This window comes from Euprymna scolopes, chromosome 12 (assembly GCF_053919585.1).
Source record: "Euprymna scolopes isolate OS-2025 chromosome 12, ASM5391958v1, whole genome shotgun sequence".
Lineage (NCBI taxonomy): Eukaryota > Metazoa > Mollusca > Cephalopoda > Sepiida > Sepiolidae > Euprymna > Euprymna scolopes.
In genome coordinates this window covers 150,541,992-150,564,327 of record NC_136493.1, presented here as the reverse complement: position 1 = coordinate 150,564,327, position 22,336 = coordinate 150,541,992, and the positions used below count along the sequence as shown (strand labels likewise).

The following is a 22,336-nucleotide window of genomic DNA, read 5'->3' as shown; positions in this document are numbered from 1 at the left end:
GTGGGGTCTTTTCCAGGTTTTAGAATGGCTACTACTCTTGCCTTTTTCCAGATTTTAGAGAGTTTGAGGGATGACGCACAGTTATTTATTAGGGCCAGTAACCACTTTCTTACAGTTGTTCCAAAGTGTGTTACAATCTCTGTGGTTATTCCATCAAGGCCCGATGCCTTTTCATTTTTTAGTTGAGATATTGCTGCAGCTGAGAATGGTTCTAGATGGGCATTGCTGTTTTGCATGACGTGGCTAAGTTCGGCTTTCATTCTCTTTTTCTGTTCTCTTTCTTTTTGTTGCGGTTTGCCATTCAGTAACAGCTGATGGGCTACTTGGTTGGGTGTCACGGCTGCAATCCGAGACTGAGGAGCTTTTTCTGAGTTCAACTTTTTTATTGTCATCCAGGCTTTTTTGCTATTGTGTGTCATATCGATGCTACTTATGACTTCTTGCCAGCGCTCTTTGTGTTCACTACTGATGGAAGCAAGCAAATTCTCTCCGAGCTCTAACGTGTTTTCAGCAAATGGGTCTTCATTATAAGCTTGGATATATTCCTCATACTGTGCTTTATTTGGTTCCGTGTGACCAGGGATGTACGTTTTCCTGCACCCTCTTGGATTGGAAGTTGTATTCACCTAGTAGTGGGGTGATGGTGTTGATGGCTTGTTCTAGGTCAGAGGTATAGCCTTCCCAGTTGGCCTTACGGAAATTGAACCATGGCCTAATCTGGGGTTTCTGTGGCCTAATGATAGGTCTTATATCAATAAATATGGGTCGGTGTTGGGTTTTTGGCACTGGGCTTCCCACAGTTTTTTCTAGATTTCCATAGTGCTTTGATGAAATAAATGCTAGATCAAGGTTATATCCCCGTCTCCAACGGGCACTTTGGAAGGATTTGGGATCCTTTGCATCGTGGAGAAGTTTGGGTTCATTTGCAGCAGCCCATGCCTCTTCCCCATCACTGTTTGTCTCATTGTATCCCCAAGTGGTGCTATGGCTGTTAAAGTCCCCAATGTATAGGCTCGCGTTGTTGGAACTCTTGCATGTTAACGGCTATGAAAAGGGGGTTGCTGGTGGTTTATACACGGATGTGATGTTGAGGTGTTCCATGCCCACCTGAAGTATCTCAAGGCCTCCTTCGAAAAGTGGGGTAAGTAGCAAACCTTCACGTGGTGCCCCTGTTAATCTTCGGAGACTGATTGCTACACCACGCATAGAAATATACCCATTACCAGAGGTGGTAAAAGGATTAACCCTCGGCCACTGGAAGTAACCGTAAAGAAATTCAGAATTCTCAGCTTAAATGCTGAAGGAATATCTGCATCTAAATCAGAAATCATAGCCAGCCTCGATGCTGATATTATATGCCTCCAAGAGACACATATATACAGAGTGCTCCCCAAAATACCAGGGATGCACCTTATTATCCACCACCCAAGTACAGTATATGGAAGCGCAATCTTCGCACGAGACAAGTCAATTTAACTAAGTATAGTATATAGTGAGAAAAATTGTTTTCAACATAATAACATTGATTTTATGTCTATTTCTTTTTATTTACAACTTTAAGGTAAGTGAAATAAGTAATGGGTTTATATATAGTCTAAAGAAGCTTTGAATAAAAAATGCAAAAATAAAAATAAAGAATGCAGTTTAAATTCCCAGAAGGAAAAAATATATTAATTTTAACCTATCGCAGACTAAGCACCTACATAATCCAATTTCTAAAATATATGGATGAAAAAAAAAAAAGCCTAAACTAAAATTGCTAAATAGACATAAGCCGATTTCGCAAAAGTCTTTAATTTTAAAACCGAATTTAACTACATAAGGATGTAAAAAGAAAACCTTAACTAAAATTTTGTAAATAGAAAACGGGGATCATCAGCTGTTTACCATGTAGCTGTTTCGGACATTTAAAAACAGGACAGCTGTTTAATACACATGGCTCTCCAGTGGATAAAACCACTTCCCCAATAAAAAAATGTAAAATAATACGGTTACTATTTTTACTAATATATGAAAAAAAATATAGATAGATAAAATCTAAAAAGATAAACTATTAATAAGTGAGTTTCAGATTACAAAATCCGTTGTGCGACATGTCAACTAGCATATAAATGCTATGAGAATAAAATTGCATTAAAGCTTAGGTACCAGAAAGGCAAATAGATAAGAGGAAGGAAACCTAGCCATATATATATATATATATATATATATATATATATATTGATTATTTAAACTCTTTGGTTTTATAAAATGTTGCAACTTTTATGGACCTAAATTTATTTTTAGTTTTCGTAACATTAAATAGGGGGTGTCACATATTTAAATGAAAACTGCTTTTAAAATATGAGTTAATTAAAAAAATGAATAGGTATAAAAAAAATTCATGAAAATCTGACCCTTAGTTGATTTTTGCAAGGTACGTGCAAAATGAATTCTGATGCTCCAAATGTATAAACATTTTTATCCCTACCTTTACCTAAAAATTCACCAAAATTCAGGAAATTAACCAATTTTAATGAAATTTTCAGTATTTATCAAATAATGATCACGGAATATTACAAATCCATTACTTTCTTTTATTGGAAATGTATTATTTTGTTCAAACAAAAAACACCTTTACAAAAGTTATGGTTTCCAGCAGTAAAAGAAATGAATTAATTTGTTTTTGCTCTTTTTTTATGAAAATAAAGCATCAGAAACTGTAACAATTAATAAAAAAAAAATTTCAGTTACATTAAGAAAAAAGCCTCTGAAGTCTGTAACTTGAAGAAAAATTAATTTCTCAAATTACCGATATTTCATTGAATTAAACCTTGTTTATTTAATATTTTCACACAAAAAAATTATAATTGCAAAAAAATATTTCCTGTTTTTTTGGGGTTTTTTTTTGTTTTTGTTTTTTTCAAAATTACATTTTTAGTGTAATTTTTCATTTTTGCTAGAATGATTGCGGAATCTTCATTGTAACTTAATTTTTAAATTTAATCTTGAAAAAAAAAATTTTTTTTTAATTTAAAAGCGGAATGCACAGAAAGAATGAAATTAGAAAATGGTAAAAATTATACAAACGTCCATGATAGAATTGTACAGATGCATAACTGAGGGGGTGGGGGAGAAAACCAACACTCTCTACCTCTCTGCAACTGCCTGATATCATTTTCAGACAGCCGTTTGGCTTTCTGACGTTATGGGCTTCCACAGAACCCATGCTTAGATGACTTTCTTTGTTTTGTTTGTGCAAAGCCAGAATCTCTTGCTTTTGGGGGCTAATTAAGGTATTTTTTTGTACAAACAAGGTGTTTTTCATTATATCTTAGGACTTTACTAATTATATCTGAAAAAGACCCAGAAAACTAATATTTATAGTTTAAAGCTTTTTTTTTTTTTTTTTGTATAAACAAGGTGTTTTTTTGTTTTTATTTATTTATTTATTTCATTTACTTCAATATCTTAGGTCTTTACTAATTATCTTTGAAATAGACTCAGAAAACTAATATTTATCTTTCAAGGGATTTTTTCAATAAATTTATTTAACTTCAAAATTTAGCTGAACTTGTCAGTTTCCGAATGTCGCCGTAAAAACATTTTTTCATTATAATTTTTTTTTTACGTGTACAAATATTTTTTATTCCTTCTGGAAATTTACTCTGGGCTTTAATGTTTAAACTATGTCCCCCCCCCCCCGAGTTTTTCGCCATTAATGCTCGCACCTAATTTTTGTTTCATTTTTTAAACACGTGTGTTTATGCCTTCAAAATGATCACTACATAGAAATCTTGTTTTAAGTCATCGATAATGTAAACACGATTTTGATCTCGCATTTTCATTATTTTCGTCCGCTTAAAAAATATTACTAGTTTATTTGAAGCTTCTTTTTTTAAATGGTACAAAGTTATAATATTAAATTAAATTACATATAGGGAAGGGTAAAATCTGTTTCACATTGGAGGTACCTATATTAGATGAGCCAGGGAATTCGGGAAGAGTGGTTAAATTCGTATAGACTCATCATTTTTTTGTTTCTATTATTTATTTACATGATTTTTTTTGGTCCCCTGACAAAAGGAGGGCGGATCTGTAAATTCACCCTTGTCCATTTGTCCGTTCGTCTGTTTGTCCGCACTTTTCTCATTATGCCTTGGAATCTTTTAAAATTTTGCACAAACATTAAACATGATATGAGTAAAAAAAAGTAACAAAACGGTTTTTCCGGGAAAACTCCGGTTGCCCCCCCCCCCCCCCCCAGAGGTGCCTTAGGATTAAAATGGCTAAAATTAACACTTTTGTACTTATTAAAAAAAATTGATGCTTTGGATTTTTATAAAACTTTCTGAAAAGTTGTAACTAACTGATTTCTATGTAATTTTGTTTGTCTATACTTCGTGATAACTCTTGGGTGTGCCCCAGGGGCTCTTTTAGGGCTAACAAAAACACTCCATTTTTTTTTTTCTTTCTTTTTTAGGACTATCTTACCATATTTGTAAAATTTTCTGTGCATGTCTATTTAGCAGTTTTGCATGGTACTGAACTCAAATTTAAATATGTTAAGGCTTTGGGGGCTAAATGGGGGTGGGGGCAAATGATGGATTTAGTCATTTCTTTTTTTTTTTTTTCTTTTTTTTTTTTTGCATGATGCAGAACTCAAATTTACATATGTGAAGGCCTAAAACTGCACCGTTTATTCATTTTCACCAGGATTTGACGTCCCCTAGGGACTTTTAAATGGGGGGGGGGCTGAACATAGTCATTTTTTTATGCCTCGTTCACTGTGCACTCACGGGGGACCATGCATGCTTCATTTGTTTTTCATGTTTTCATGCTTCGAAAAACCTGAATAGAGTTATCTCCCTTTGGGAAGAGAAAAATGTAAATATTTGCTTAAATAATTAGAATTTCTTTGTAAATTTAAAACTGGAAAAGTTATTTTTTTCTGTAAAATGTTTTTATATAATATAAAAAGTTTTGCGTTTGTAATGCTTTTTATGAAACTGTGAACATTAATTAAATAAATGAAGGTAAAGTTTAAAATATGTAAATAAGATAGCGCCATATAGTTTGTGAATCTAGTTTTGATTGAGTATATATTATGTTTGTGTTGTGTATTTAAATGTACTTGCTTCGGCAGTACATATACTAAAATTGGAACGATACAGAGAAGATTAGCATGGCCCCTGCGCAAGGATGACACGCAAATTCGTGAAGCGTTCCATATTTTTTTTTTTTTTTTAATAATAAACTCATCGACAAACAACTGACTAAAAATCAGTTACAAACGGTGTTCAGTCGGATTTAGTTCCTAATGTTAAACATCCTCCGGAATATTATTTTTATTAAACTTTGAATATTAATTAAATAAATAAAAATAACCTTTAAGATTTGCAAATAAGATTTTTTTTATTTTTATTTTTTTTTATTATATTTTCACTCCAAACAAGGAACATTACCACTTTGGTGTAGGGGGCTACTATCAGGGGCAACAACTACTGGGGTACTATGTTGGGATTTAGGCAGCAAGATGACGGTTCATGTTGCACTTGAACTTCTGCATGTCAGTACAGTTGGGGAAGCAGTGGCCTGGAATGGAATTCCAGAGTTTAGCGGTTGTGGGGAAGAAACTACTGGAGTAGAAAGATCTTTTACATCTAGGGATCTCTACTGTGTGGGGGTGGGATTTAGTTGCCTGTCAGGTTTGTCGAGGGTGTCTACGTCATGGGGGCACAAGTGTTTGCAGTTCGTCAGAGCATTCACCATTAAAATACTTGTAGAACAGGCAGAGGGATGCAACATTACGTCGATGGGATAGAGGCTGAAGCTAAGATGCCAGTTCAGGACCTATCAGATTGGCAACTCTCTTTTGAACCTTGTCAAGGAGCGAGAGACTAGTAGCAGATGCACCAGCCCAAATGTGACAGCAATACTCTATACATGGGCAAATGGTGGCCTTAATGCAATTCTCTATCTCTATAAAAGTCAAGTACGTCCAAAGATGGAGTTCTGCTGCCACATCTGGGCTGGAGCTTCAAAAAACAGCCTATCCTGCCTTGACATTGACAAAGTACAAAATAGACTTTGTGGCTTAGTGGGGGATGCTCTCTTCTCTTCCCTGCAACCTCTCTCTCATAGAAGAGACGTTGCGACCCTGTCTCTGTTTTATTATTATTTCCATGGCAAGTGCTCGTCTGAGCTCCAATCTCTGGTCCCCCCTCGTCAATCCTTCATGATAAACACCCGTCTAGCTAAAACCACTGTCAGTAATTTCCCCCACTCTTTATCTGTGCCTAAATCAAAACAGAGATTCCATGAACATAGCTTTTTTCTGAGAAGTGCACGCCTGTGGAATTCTCTTCCGTTTGCCTGTTTCCTACCTGACTACAACTTGGACGTCTTCAAGTCCAACATAAACAAATTCCTGATTAATCGCTCCCTTAAGACGCTTTATCAAATCTCCAATACCAACTATTACTACGATATTATCCCATTGATTATTGTACACAAAATAACCCTTATCCCCGAGTGGCTTAAGGGCCTTGATAAGTGGTGATCCCCATGTAAAAAAAAAAAAAAAATAGATACTTTCGGGTGTTAGTAGTTTTTTAGCACGGTAGAGAGAGGCTACCTTCTTCGCAGCGGCCCTGGCAACGCTTTCAATGTAATTGTTCCAACTCATGTTTCCTGTAAACGTTATTGGATTATTTTGTGCATGTAGTTTTGATTGACCGATATGGAGGAGATGCTCCCTGCACAATCGATTTTACGTTTGCAGAAAAATAAATAAATAAAAAAACAAAAAAATAAATAAATAAATAAAAAAATAAATAAATAAAACAACAAAAAATATTATTCCTGTAATGATTTTGTCCCTGTTGATGTTGTGGTGGGAGTTTAGTCCACGCTCCCAGGCTTTCGCCTTCTCTCTTTCAGAAGGGGTTATAATCATATATAGAACTTGTATAGTTTAACAGGTGTTTCTGCAGTTTAATTAACCGTTTTTCTGTAAGTAACGTGCTGAAGTTTATCGAGCAGAGTAATGATTAACATTTCACAAAAATTCTGTTTACATTGGCGAGAATTTTTGTGAAATGTTAATCATTACTCTGTTCGATAAATTTCGGCACGGTACTTACTTTTAGATCAATTACAAAGGATTAAAAACTACGTAACAAAAATGAACCACATTAGTTGTGAAAATGCACGCTAAAAATTCCTCCGCAATGTTACAAGTCATTTTACGCTCGTGCGCACATGAACGCCAGAACCGAATTACGTGAACAAATAAAACGATGCGTTGTGATATTTATGAAATGGCCTCTGTGGGCACGAGCAATTAGCCGACTTACGCCATTATAGCTGATTTTATAAAGAAAATAATCCATTGGAAAAATATTAATATCTCCAAAACTATTAATTTGCGACGGATACGGTTTTCAGATTCTTTTTTAGCACACTGAAATCTATAAAAGCAATATATTTTCTTCTACTAGTTCGAGTTCACGCTTTTTCTAAAATAATACCCACATATGTTCAACGATAGGTTCAATGTTTGTGTGTAATTTTCCTTTTTATTCGTTTTCAATCACCTAAATTATTTGGAGCAAAACAACATGCACTTTTGTTATGCGTTATTCACAAACAACTTTTTTTATTTTTAAATGCACTAAGTTTTAACAAGCTTCATCATACACGTAAATTTCCAAAATGAAAACTAGGCCGAAAAATAGCCATCCTCTTTGTAGCCAATAGGCTAGTTAAGGAAAAGTGATAACTCCAGTTATAGCACTGTTCTATAACTAGAAAATTAATTTAGTTATCATTCTTCCTTAGCTAGTTTCTCGAAAATGACTATTTTTTTGGCCTAGTTTTTATTTCGGTGTTTTACTAAATGTTAAATTTGCTATAATTTAGTGTTTTAATGTGATTTTTGTACTTACTAGAACATGGTTTAAGTAAAAATAACTTTAATAAATATGACTTTTAAACGATCTTGTTATGCCCACTAAGAATGCATATTTCTTTCTTTTTTTTTTTTGTTTTTTGTAACGTTGTTGCCACCCGGACTTGGTGTTAGTATTATTAAGGGGCATCTTTTTCTTTTCTTTTTTTTTTTTCATCATTTTATTATTATCTGACATGATTCACGGTGGTTTGCTTATCATCACATTTCCAAACTTTCCTACACATTAACAGGTTTATAGAAGTGTGGTCTAAAAAAAAAAAAAAATTGAAAGCACTCCAACGACATTCGCATTATGAGCCGATTTCTTAACTTCAACGTGTCAAACACTAGACTCATTCTCCTCCACATCTCGCAGATACTTTGTAAGAAATTTCTTCCCTACACACCCAATTTCTTCCCTGCAGATAGCAAATGAAACTCCACAAACAAAGCCATACCTTTAACTCAAATTTTATTCAAGATGTATCAGAAAATGAAAGTTCTTTGGTCACAATAAGTCCTTTGCAAAAACAGTAGCTGAATTTGCTATCCATACGCAATGGAGCCTTTAGTTATGATTCCTCTGTGGGAAAGTTAGTTCAGGTTTCCTTTTAGAAGGATCCATATTGTACATGGTTGAACACGGCGTGAATGTTGTCACCCAATATGGCATATTTTAGGACCTCATGGTCTCTGGAACAAATAGGAATAATTTCCTATAATCAAATATATCAAGCCGAACACTGTAGAATATCTTCATTGGGTAAAATAAGTTCAGCAATTATGTTGTCTCTGTATTTAGAGAAATGTCTTTCGTCCACCCACTGCATGGTGTCCAATACAGGTAAAATCCTGGCGCTCTATAACGGAGCACCGCTGTGTGAGTCCTTTACTGTTCCGAGTTCATTGTTCAGACTGAAAAATAATGTACATGTAATACAAAATTCGCGCCAAACTGGCGCATTCAAATTGAACCAATCAGACCGTCTAGCAAATCATGTTAGGCGGGCAAACAAAATGGCGTTGATTATAGAATTTCTCACAACTTTTCTCACATGCTAATTATATTTTTAAATCACAAGTTTGAGCTTTGCTTGAACTGTAAAGACCAATTCTTGTATTTTGAAAGGATCTTTTGCAGCTTACGGACCATGCTGACATAATAACGTTATTATTTAGAGGCCATGGCGGAGTTGTACAACCATCACCCCCATGCATAATTTCTATACTGATAGGTTTTTTTTTAATTTTTTCGTTGGGTTATTAATGATGGACACTAATTAACCAGATTATGAAAAAAAGAAAAATTTTGTTTTTAATCATTTCCACATTTGAAAGGGGTGCTCACTTTTTAGTTACAATGTTCTAGTAAATCAGTCACCCATTTTTTTTTTTTTTTCTAAATACGGAAGAGTCTTCGGGAGATGAAATGGTCCCATGTTGGCGAAGCAATGTATCGGGAGGCGTACGATATGAAAATTGACAACGGGATGGAAAATTATGAAACATTTCTCCAGCATGTTAGTGAAATTTATAATACTTAAAAAAAAAACACAAAAAAAACATGCTACATTAAATAAAAACATATCCAGTTAGGCAGAAAAGTAACTTATATTGTTTTTGATAACATTTATTTGTTATTTATTTGTTTTTTGTTTTTTTGACAACTTTTTCGAATCTATGTGTATAGTAATAAAAATTTAAAAAAAAAAACTAAATAAGTTAAAAAAAAAAAAAAAATCGAAACTTTATTTTCATAAAAAAAAACAATAAAAAAAGTCATGTTCATTCTATCTTTTTTTTTTTCTTTGAGAAACAAAAATATTTCTGACTTACAAATGCGGTAGAGGCTCATGTCATTTTTACTTTCTATGGTTTTGATATACCCGTGTTTTTATTGGTTACAAAATGGGTGACTGATTTACCAGAACGCTGTAACTAAAAAGTGAGCACCCCTTTCAAATGGCGAAATAATGTTTTTTGTTTTTTTTTTTTCAATTTTTTTTCATAATCTGGTTAATTAGTGTCCAATCAATAATAATCCAGTGAAAAAATGTCAAAAAACCTATCAGTATAGAAATTCTGCATGGGGTGATGGTTGTACAACTCCACTAACATAGTTTATATTAAATAAAATCTTTGTTTGGATGGATGAATAACGCATACAAAAAATATGTCGGCAAGTTCAATGCAAAATGTTAATTTCAACTTGACGACATATTTCTGTTACTTTTGTGCATGCGCAAATTCATTCATAGCTTGAAGTGGTTTAATTTTAAATGCTTTCTATATGTCGATAGCTCAAACAGTAGGGAATGCGGCTGGGATGCTAAATGTTTTAGTTTCAATTCTAGCTGATGGCCCCAAAGTCACTTTTTTAAGAAATTTTGAAATTCGTACTATATATATGATATTCAATATGCACGAATTAAAATTTAGTATGGGCAAAAATATTGAAAAAAAAAAAAATAGGGTGTCATAGTTTGGAAAGCGGGTTATCATTTTTTTTTTTTTTTTTTTTTTTTTTTTTGTAGGTTTTCAACTACTTTTGGATTGTATTTGAAAAATTAAAGCCTAAAGTTAATTTCCAAAAGGTAAAAAACAATATTTATATACGTGAAAAAAAAAAAAAAAAAGTTATAATGAAAAATGTTTTCATAGCGCCTTTTGGAAACTGACAAGTTTAGCTAAATTTTGAAGTTAAATAAATTCATTGAAAAAATACTTTGAAATATAAATAATAGTTTTCTGGGGGTTTTTCTTTTTTTTTTTTTTTTTTTTCAAATATAATTAGTAAAGTAAAATCCTAAGATATTAAAGTAAAGTAATAAATAAAAAAAACTTAATTATCCCCCAAAAGCGAGAGATTCTTTCTTCACACAATCACGCCAAACGAAAAATCGTCCAAGTGTAAATCCTACGGAAGCCCAAAATGTCAGGACGTCAGGTAGTTAAAGGAAGATAGGTAGTGCTCCTTTTTTTTTTTTCTCACGATTATATAAAAATTATGTCACACCGAAAATTTCATATTCATTCAAGCAAGAAAAATATTAGAATCTTACATATAAAAATTATGCGAAACCTGTAATTTAAAAACCAAATATTTTTTGCAATTATAATTTTTTGTGTGAAAATATTAAATAAACAATGCTTAATTCAATAATAATATCGATAGTCCGAGAAATTAATTTTTCTTCTAGTTATATCGAATTCATTAATATGAACTTTAGGGGTTTTATTCGTAATGTTCCTGAAAAAAATAACTTTTCCCCCCTTTTTTTGTTTTTTTGTTTTTTTTTTTTTGCTTTATTTTCATAAAAAAAAGCAAAAATAATTTTTTTTTTCTTTACTAAAAACCATAACTTTAGTAAAAGTGTTTTCTTGTTTAAACAAAATAATACATTTCCAATGAGATTCAAATAAAAATAATGGGTTCATAATATTCCGTCATCATTATTTGATAAATACTAAAAATTTCATTAAAATTGGTTAATTTCCTGATTTTCGGTGAATTTTCAAGTAAAAGGAGGGGTCAAAATATTTATACATTTTAAGCATCGGCATTGTGCAGGTCGTGCCTAATATTTTAAGACCGGCTAAGTCCGCTCTCATCTCCGTTAGTAAATAAGTATATTTGGAAAATTGAACTCGCCGAGGCGGATGTCATATATCAGGTATTAAATCCGATCGATTTGTAACTGATTTTTAGTCAGTTGTTTGTCGATGAGTTTATTATTAAAAAATAAAAAAAAAATATGGAACGCTTCACGAATTTGCGTGTCATCCTTGCGCAGGGGCCATGCTAATCTTCTCTGTATCGTTCCAATTTTAGTATATGTACTGCCGAAGCAAGTACATTTAAATACACAACACAAACATTATATATACTCAATCAAAACTAGATTCACAAACTATATGGCGCTATCTTATTTACATATTTTAAACTTTACCTTCATTTATTTAATTAATGTTCACAGTTTCATAAAAAGCATTACAAACGCAAAACTTTTTATATTATATAAAAACATTTTACAGAAAAAAATAACTTTTCCAGTTCTAAATTTATAAAGAAATTCTAATTATTTAAGCAAATATTTACATTTTTCTCTTCCCAAAGGGAGATAACTCTATTCACTTAAGTTTTTTGTTTTTTTTTCGAAACACGAAAACATATATCAGAAAAAAAATCGTGTGAATGAATAATAGAAATGAAGGTGCTTGTTAAAATAGTCGACAGATCGATTTTTTTTTTTTTTAATGTCGTTTTACGGACTTAATTATCAGTAAATGTTTACTTTAACTACAACAGAATACCGACCAATAAAATTTGGGTACTTATACAGTTTAATGACGACATTAAAAAATGGAAATATTGAAAAAAAATTTTTTTGTACGTACCTGTTATAGACTGAAGTTCTTCGAAAAAAATTTCACTTCATTTGATCAAGTAGTTTTTTTTTTTTACAGCGAAAAACAATTATTTATCACGACGACGTCAAGGTGGCCATTTTGGAAATGTTATTGCAGCGCCCAGGAATTCCCCAAGGGCAGGTAGCTTTCCCCAAGGGCCGGTAATTGCCCTACGTAGCAGAATACCTCCATTTTAGGCCAATCTAGCCCTTTTTTTCCCCCCACCAGAATGAGAATTTTTTTTTTTTTTTTTTTTGAAGACAGATGCCATTTTTGGAGTGTTTTTTTTTTTTTTTTTTTTTTTTTAATTTGTAACAGAAGAAAATAAAAATAAAATATTAGAAAAATTAGAAATATGCAACCGAAATTTTCGAATTAAAAAAAAAAACTTAGGGTTTGTATTACTGTATATGGATATGTTTTTAGTGTTTTTATTCAATGTAACATGTTCATTCAGCTCGAAAAGCATACAGTGTTTACCGATGTATTGGAAAATTCAAAATGGCGCCAGAGTCTCTCTTTAACACAGTAACTTCAGGAAAGACGTTATAAATAATAAACTAGACAAAGTACTGTTAGAAATTCGCTCAATATATATTACCGTGACATAAGTTGACATATATTCGGTGTTTTTTAAATAGTATTTTGTGTAGTTTATTATTTATAACACCTTTTCCCAAACTTACCATGTTAAAGAGAGTGTCGGGCACCATTTTGAATTTTCCAATACATCGGTAAACACTACTGCGCATGTTTCGAAAATAATCGCGTAAAAAATTCTTCAGTTCTTTGCATTCTTCAATTTCTTGGCATATTCAATAGTATTCTGCTTTAAAAATAAAAAAAAAAACGGAAAAAAATTGCAGATGTGCGCATCTCATTCTGGCGAAAAAAAAAAGGCTAGATTGCGAAATCTGGCCTAAAATGGAGGTATTCTGCTAGGTACATTTCCAAAATGGGCACGTTGACGTCGTCGTGATAAATAATTGTTTTTCGCTGTAAAAAAAAAACTACTTGATCAAATGAAGTGAAATTTTTTTTCAAAGAACTTCAGTCTATAACAGGTACGTACAAAAAAATTTTTTTTCAATATTTCCATTTTTTAATGTCGTCATTAAACTGTATAAGTACCAAAATTTGTTTTTTGCTTAGGTTTTTCGGTGTCGCTGACAACGTATCTGATATTCAAACCCACCGCAATTTTACCGTTTGCATGGTATTAACTCCTGAACCCTCGCACTATTTTGTGCCAACTCACCGCCATCGTTTATGCTTTTCTTACATGATGATGCGTTCGCGCATGGACGACACCACCCGTCTCCCCTGCCCCTCCACGCCTTCCCCCAAATGTAAACAGAATTTTTGTGAAAAATTAAATTTCTTCTGCTCAGTGTATGTCGGCGCGTTACTTACGGAAAAACGGTAAATTAAACTGCAGAAGCACCTGTTAAATGTTGTACAAGTTTTATAACTTAAAAAAAAAAAGCCGCAAAAAAAAAAAAAACGAAAAATAAAAATGCTTTTGTAGACAGACCGCTCGTGAAAACTTAATTTTTTTTAGATCAATTAAAAAGGCATCAAAAACTACGTAACACAGAAAAATGAACCACATTTTGTTTTTGAAAACTTTTTTGTTATTTTAAATGTCTGCCAAAAAATTCTTCCGCGAAGTGACAAGTCATCTTACTACGCGCGTCCATGCGCGAACGCATCGTGTAAGAATAGCATAAACGATGGCGCTCGGTGCGGTGAGTTGGCATAAGAATAGCATAAACGGTGGCGACGGTGTGCGGTGAGTTGGCATAAAATAATGCGAGGGTTCAGGGGTTAATACCATGCAAACGGTAAATTTGCGACGGGTTTGAATATCATATTCGTTGTCAGGGACCCCGAAACCCGATGAAAAAACAAATTTTATTGGTCGGTGTTCTGTTGTAGTTAAAGTAAACATTTACCTCATTATCATGTCGAAAATAGTAATACATTAAAAATTTACGAAAATTCATCGAGTAGAACAATAGGTACCTCCAACGCGCGCCACAGTTTTAACCCCATCCTCCCTGTATTTAACACGATGTAACTGTAATTTAATATTATCATCCTAACTTTTTATCATTTAAAAGAAGCTTCAAGTAAACTGCTAATTTTTTTTACAGCATACAAAAATAATGAAAATGCGAGACAAAAATCGTGTTTACATTAACGACGCTTGAAAACAACGTTCCTATGTAGTGACGTTTTTTAACCCATAGACTACCCATGTTTTAAAAATCTAGCAAAAATCAAATAATCGTCATATTTTCCTGAAATTTTCGATATTTATTCATTATTAAATAAGCTTACTTAATAAAAGTAAGTTTCGTTGAATATATTAGAGGTTTTTTTTTTACGTGTTCTACCCCCCCCCCCCCATATTTCATGTTATGAAAACTAAAAAAAAATAAATGTAGGTCGATAAAAATTTCAACATTTTTTAAAGCTGAAAAGATCAAATAATTAAAAAAATATTTATATATATATATATATATATATATATATATATATAACTACTTCATTTACTCACATAAAATTAATATACGAAAGTATAGATTTATGTGTAAACTTTAAGTATTTACTTCAAAAGTGCTCAATACGTAGGTAGAGCTAGTTAGTAATTTATAAAATATATATGGCGATTAAGCTGCACTGAATATTCGGCGTTTCATCCACTCTAGGACTCTTCTAGTTTTTCAGTTTATATTTCCTGTGAATGTTAGGCTGAGGAGTTTGAAGGAAAAATTCTCAGGTGGGGAGTTATTTGTCATAGACATCGGTGGTTGGAGGTGTTCCTTGTAATTGTTAAAGGAGGGCAGCTTAGTTTTACTAGCATTAAATTTCACCATCCATTTACGTCCCCATTCCACTATGGTCTGGGGGTCATTTTCTAAGGATTTGTGTACATCTGTTCTTCCCTCGTGCATGTTATAGAGCGTTGTATCATCAGCAAATATACCCATCTCGGACTCAATCTTATCAGGGGGGTCATTGATGAAAATCAGGAATAATAAGGTCTATGTTATGCAGCCTGAATGAATGTCCATCAATGACAACCTGGATGGTCCTATAGTTTAAAAAGGATCTGATTATATTTAGTATTCGTCCAGTTATACCATATGATTTAATTTTCATTATCAGCCCTTCATGCGAAACTTTGTCAAACGCCTTGGATATAACAACGGTTACAACCCTGGCTTCACCTGCCTTATCCAGTGCATTGTATATGCGTTCAGAGATGACTTAAAATTCATAAAAAAACAATATTTATATACGTGAAAAAAAAAAAAGTTATAATGAAAAATGTTTTCATAGCGACTTTTGGAAACTGACAAGTTCAGCTAAATTTTGAAGTTAAATAAATTCATTGAAAAAATACTTTGAAATATAAATAATAGTTTTCTGGGGGGTTTTCTTTTTTTTTTTTTTTCAAATATAATTAGTAAAGTAAAATCCTAAGATATTAAAGTAAAGTAATTAAAAAAAAAAACTTAATTATCCCCCAAAAGCGAGAGATTCTTTCTTCACACAATCACGCCAAACGAAAAATCGTCCAAGTGTAAATCCTACGGAAGCCCAAAATGTCAGGACGTCAGGTAGTTAAAGGGAGATAGGTAGTGCTCCTTTTTTTTTTTTCTCACGATTATATAAAAATTGTCACACCGAAAGTTTCACGTTCATTCAAGCAAGAAAAATATTAGATTCTTACATATAAAAATTATGCAAAACATGTAATCTAAAAAAAAGAAGTAGAAATATTGTTGCAATTATAATTTTTTGTGTGAAAATATTAAATAAACAATGCTTAATTCAATAATAATATCGGTAGTCCGAGAAATTAATTTTTCTTCTAGTTATGTTACAGCAGAATGACATTGCCCAAATCTGTACTGTTTGTTAGAAAGAAGATTAGCTTTTCCAAGGTGGTGGAGTAATGTTGATTGATTAGCGTCTACAAGATTTTGGTGAAGAGGGGGAGGAGACTGATAGGGTGATAATTGAGAGGGTCGGTCATTTTGTCAGAATTCTTGTACACGGGTACTACAGAGGCCACCTTCCAGCTATTAGGGAAGCAGGATTCAGCATTTGTTATAGAGTTCAGAAAGTATGGAGGCTAGTTCAGCTGAGCATTTCTTAATTAGTAGAGCAGGGATGAGATCAAACCCACAAGCATTGGAGGTGTCTAAGTTTTCTATGAAATCGTGGACATGAGAAGGGGTAATTTCAGATCATCATTTGTAGGTTCCATCCGTATAGGGAAATTTGGGAAGGAGTTGTTTGTTGGCTCTAGGGTCGAGTTAAAGGCAAATTGCCGAGCAAGCAGTTCCCGTTTTTCGGTTGCCGTGCATGTAACCTTCTGGTTGTTGGATAGTGGGGGGAATTACTGATTCCCCTTTATTCACTACACTACTATAAATTTTCCGGAAAGTTCTATCTTCTGCGATTCTATGTGTTCCCTGGTTATTTCAGCATTTCTTTTTTTGGCTGTGGTTATTACTCTCTTACAATAATTTCTAGCATCTATAAAGTTGTGTCTATTTGCATTTGACTTATGATGTATGAGCCGGCAGAGTGCATTCTGTCTTTGTGCAATGGTAGCTGCACAATCTGTAGTGAACCATGGGGGTGAGTGGGGCTTGCTATAATACTTTCTTGCAGGGACATACTGAATTTGCTTTCACAGAGGACCGACTAATGGCCAAATTTTTGTTACTGAAATTTGCAAGAGAATTGAAGGGAGAGCTGCAAGGCATCAGTAAGGCAATCAAACACCTACTAATTAAAGGTGGTGAATTGCCTGTTTTTTTCCTCAGAATCCGTTGAAGGAATTCACGTGTAACTTTTTTAAATCTAGAGGAGTCTCTACCTGTCAAAATGCCTTTTTCTAGGTATTTTTGTATTTTCTATTTTAATAATCGAGTAAATTATGTCCTGGCATTTCTGTTACCTTTGATGAAGGAAGGAGGACTCTTTCAGTGATTTGTCTGTTGGATACTCACAGTAGGCAAACTGGTTTATCTGGTGACGTCTTGTACTCCTTAGATACTCACTAACTTGCGTTCTTGTTGCATGAAGTTGACTATCCTTCTTGGAGAATGCAAGTGAAAGTTCAACACTGGAGTTTCACTTAGGATTTGATCATATTGGTTACTTTTCAGTGCTGGTTGCCGACATGTTGAAATTATTTCTTCATCTGCGAAATTAGTTGGAGTTCAGACGAATCAGATGTTCTCTGACTGAGAAATTTGAATCTAATCTTGATTTGGCCTCTATAAGGAAATGATAGGATTTGATCTAGTGCAACATTTAGGTCCCTTGCAGTTGGTGCCTTCTCTGCAAATTCGAACTTTCTCTGTCTCTGCTGACATCATTCCCTTTGCTGATGTAGACTCTTTTTTTTCTCCATAGACCATTCCTCTATTTCAGAGGAGTCTCTTTTATTCAACTCCGTAATGGAACATACACTCCAGTTGAAATCAATTTGTTTGCTTCGACCTAGAGATCAATTCAATCTTGTTAAATGCTTTTCCTCAGCGATGTGAAGATAGGATTTGAACATTGCGTCATTGGAGATTTAAGACAGAGAAAAAACTCCAGGTTATTGTTGGGATCAGATCCAGCAGTTCCAGAAATCCATGTAGCCCTACAAAAATGTGGGTATTATATCAGGATACCTAATCGAAACATTTTTTTAAAATAGATCTGGCACCAATTACTAAGATCAGGCGAGGATTTAATTGCAAGGGGCCTAAATGTTGCACTAGATCAAATCTTATAATTTCCTTATAGACGTGTAGTTCGGCTTTGTTTAATGAATTTGTTTACTCTGCGGTAAACATGCCAGAAATTTGTTGGATTTGATGTTGTTATTTAGGATGAATAATTTTATCTTGTTTGCAGATATTAGAAAGGCATTTCTGATGGTTCGTCTTGTCTTGGAGTCTGACAGGAACAGTTTTCTTTCTTTCTTTTCTCAAGGATAGTGATCATTTTTCGATGTTTGCCCTATTCAACACTGATTTTGGGGTTCACTTCTGGTCCTTTTATGTTTGAGAATATTTTGAAGTTTCACACAGTCCAGTACCCCCTAAATGAATGTTGAGCAACAATGAAGAACAAATTAATGTCAACAACCTTGTGGTGATGTAAACAACCTTGTGACGGGAAAGTTTGCAGAATTGTATTAACAGGTCAGGGAGTCTGTGAAGAAAAGTGGATTTATGGTACATGTAGTTCCAACTGTGATGAGATTAGAAATGACGTTTTTTTTTTTAAATTCTGATGAACACAACATTCAGTTCAAATGCTGTAGAAATCGTTTCTTATGAAAGAATATTTTTAGAAACCCCAGAATTGTTGATGTGCCGTAATTGTGAACTTAAAGAAATGAAATTATAAACATTATAAACAGATGTTTATACACTGAATTTGGGAAAACTCGTCTCCGGAAAACTCGTCCCCTTTCGCTAGGTAGGAAAACTGGTCCCTTATTGAATAAATATCGATTGAAAACACATTTTATGATCGTTCTTGAAGGAGATATTGGTTTTTAAAATAGACTATAGCCCCCCCCCCATAATATTTTTTTTAAATACTTTTACTTGTTTAATGTTTTTGGGGTTTTTTTTTTTTTTTTTGTAAATAAAATCGATTTTCTAAGTGCCCGTTTTCTACCTAGTTTAGTTTGGAAATCAGTTTTTGAAAGCCATCCAACACATGCCAGCATGTAGAACAGATGTTAAACCGATGATGATGATGATGATGATGATGATGATCCCCTACAAAGGATTTATATGCCATAAAACAACGAAAGGGATGATGGTGATCTACCCTATCGAATCGCGACATGGACTCTTCTAGACACTGTGAATACAGTTGATAACAGAGAGCATCGTTATGATCAATTCAGAAGCAATCTATTGTTTCAATACTTTCTATGAATAAATACTTTTTTATTAATTACTTCCTGTCTGTCTAATTTCTTTTTGGGTCTTTACAGTTGGACTTACCTTCTACTGAAGGTTTCAGACAGAGTAAGTTAAAGAGGAGGCCACAAGCATTTGCATTTGAGCAGAGTTTGAACCGAACGTATCTAAGTGTCCATTCGGCTTTACCTGAAGCATAACATCAACCGCTCAGGTTTGCCTATAATCTGACGTAATCAACCAATCAACCAATCACAATGCACGGCAACAAGGAGATAACTTTTGGATAAATATTGGAAAAGAAACAAAAAAAACAACTAGATGTTGCATGAAGACTAACAGTACAATGAATTTATTAATGTTAGACAAACAACTGCAGACGAAGAAGTAATTTTTTTGTTGTTGTTGTCAAAATAAGAAATTAAGCAGATTCCCCTAAAGAAGTGTATTACATGTAGCGTTAAATTCATCATAGCAAAGAGAGGCTTCATAGTGACAGACGTGGCTGACAAAAAAATGTTCTTTAAAAAAGTTTTAACAATTGAACCTATTTTTAAAACATTTTCTTGCAATTTTTTTTGAAAACAAAACAAAACATTTGAGCAAAACAAAAAAATACTTGAAAATAAAACTTTGTTTTGCTTCTTTGAACTTTCTTAAAAAGCTTTGAAACAGCAAAAAAAACAAACAATTTGTTTTGAAAAAAAAAAAACAAAAAAAAAATGATTATAGTAAATCCACCACCTTCCCTGCATAAAAAAAATGTTTACTATGAAAAATTAAATGAATAATAAAACAAAATTACAGTGGGTCGTAGTTTTTTTTTTTCTTTCTTTTTTATTTCTACGGTTTCCATGTATTTTACTATTTTTCTGTTTCATTCTGTTGTTAAGATTTGATCATCGGCGACGCTCAGCATAAATATGGCAATTGATGTCATATTCCGAGCAAAGCTGAGCAGATGCTTAGATAAAATCTGCACAACTACCCAAGCATTTTGATATGCTAAAGGTAAGTACTTTATTTACTTGTACTGTCCTATTTTTTACCGTAATGGTAACCTACCCTATTGTGTCACTAGATGGACTCTTCTGGGCAATATAAATAGTGATGGTAACAAGGAGAGTCGTTACGAAGAATTCAGAAGCAACCTGGCAACACATTATTACATATTTTCTTTAAATACATACTCTAGTTAACTACATCCTTGTTGTTAGATATTGGTTAGGCAATGCCAAAAGATGTGCTGGTCGATCATTATTAATATTTGTAAAAATATAATGCCAGAAAGAATGTTATCGTAGCGAAATAAATATTTACAGATAAAAGTATTTATATTAAAATGTTTTAATAGAAAAGAATGTTAGAACACACAAAAAAAATGTGACAAACGTAGATCATTGGAGTGACGTCTTTGAGAGAACCTGAAAGTCACATATCAGTTAATCAAGAGTTGGGAGTCAGAAAGTTAGCAGGTGCGATCGGTAGTCAGAGGAAGAAAGATGGTAGTGAACAGTACATTACAGCTTTTCAATGAGGAAACATCAAAAATAAAGCTGCCATATATATATTATTCCTTAATTGGAATTCGTTTTTGAGATGAGCATTATATATATTAATTTTATTAATTTATTTTTATTTCGGACTATTAGTCTCATCTTTATTAGTTGTTGTTTTCATCTTTTATTCATTTGTTTATTCACAACGTTTCGGCCAACTATTCCTCTGACCTTCGTCAGGTGGTAACCGCGACGGATAGGAACTTCGAATCTCCTAACTGCATTCTCAGCCATCACTGCCATCCGTAGTTGTTGTCATCTCACCACATTTTGGCCAAGTAAACCTCTGGCACGCTTTGGGTGGGATTGAAACCGCTATCTTCAGACAATGTTAATCTGGAACTGTAGAGATTCAACGTCTCTATCAACTGCGCTATGGGCCCCGAAGGGCGATCAAGGTTGGATTCTTTGATCTTATAAATCCTCGTTTATTTATTATCTGATCTTCCATAGTCGGGTCCGTACCGATTGGTATATATATATATATTATTCCTTAATTGGAATTCATTTTTGAGATGAGCATTATATATATTAATTTTATTAATTTATTTTTATTTCGGACTATTAGTCTCATCTTTATTAGTTGTTATTTTTTATCTTTTATTGGTTTGTTTATTCACAACGTTTCGGCCAACTAAAGCTGCCATATATACCACCAAGACTTTGAGTCGTATGAATCTTTTTTTGCAGCTTTTCCGAGGATTTGTCAAATCAAGATAAACTCAAGATGGACAAGGTATGTTTTACAATTGACTGATGTAAAACCCCAGAGACTGTTATAATTGTTATATTTCTAATCACTAGACGATCAATAGGCACATTCATATGTAGACGATCAAATATATATGCACTTCAATAAACATATCATATATACACCCCTCCATGGCATACAAAAGCTTCTGACAATATTACATTATTTCTTTTGAGGCCCATAAGGCCACAAATATTTACTTTCTACTGGAGGCAAGTTTCAGACAAGATCAGTTTAAGACGAGGACACAAGCGGTTCACCCATGCATGGAGTATTGTTGCCACATCTGGGCTGGTTCATCTACCACTAGTCTCTTGTTCCTAGACAAAGTTCAAAAAAGAGTCGCCAACCTAATAGGTTCTGAACTGTCAACTAAACTCCAACTTCTGTCCCATCGCCTATACATGGCTTCTCTGTGTCTGTTTTACAAGTATTTCAATGACAAGTGCTCTGACGAATTTCAAGCACTAGTAACCCTTGACGGCAATATACCTGACAAACCCGACACGCAGCAAAATCCCACCCCTACACAGTAGAGATCTCTAGATGCTGTAAAGCCATCTATTCAAACAGCTTTTTTCCTTCGGATTGCTGCAATTTGGAATTCCCTCCCAGGCCCAAACTTCCCTGACTGTACCGACGTGCAGAAATTCAAGTGTAATGTGAATAGACATCCCGCTGCTCAACTCCATAAATAGTATCCCTGCAAATCTGGTTCCCAAAT

At 33.5% G+C, this 22,336-nt stretch overlaps 2 non-coding genes across 2 annotated transcripts; one reads left to right on the top strand and one right to left on the bottom strand.

The window, feature by feature from the left end:
- Nucleotides 1-5,109: 5,109 nt before the first annotated feature.
- On the top strand, nt 5,110-5,216 carry LOC145291843 (U6 spliceosomal RNA). The gene has a single exon (XR_013869483.1). It is a non-coding gene; the product is annotated as a U6 spliceosomal RNA (small nuclear RNA).
- A 6,466-nt stretch (nt 5,217-11,682) lies between these two features.
- On the bottom strand, nt 11,683-11,789 carry LOC145291844 (U6 spliceosomal RNA). Its single transcript, XR_013869484.1, has one exon. It is a non-coding gene; the product is annotated as a U6 spliceosomal RNA (small nuclear RNA).
- Nucleotides 11,790-22,336: the final 10,547 nt, after the last annotated feature.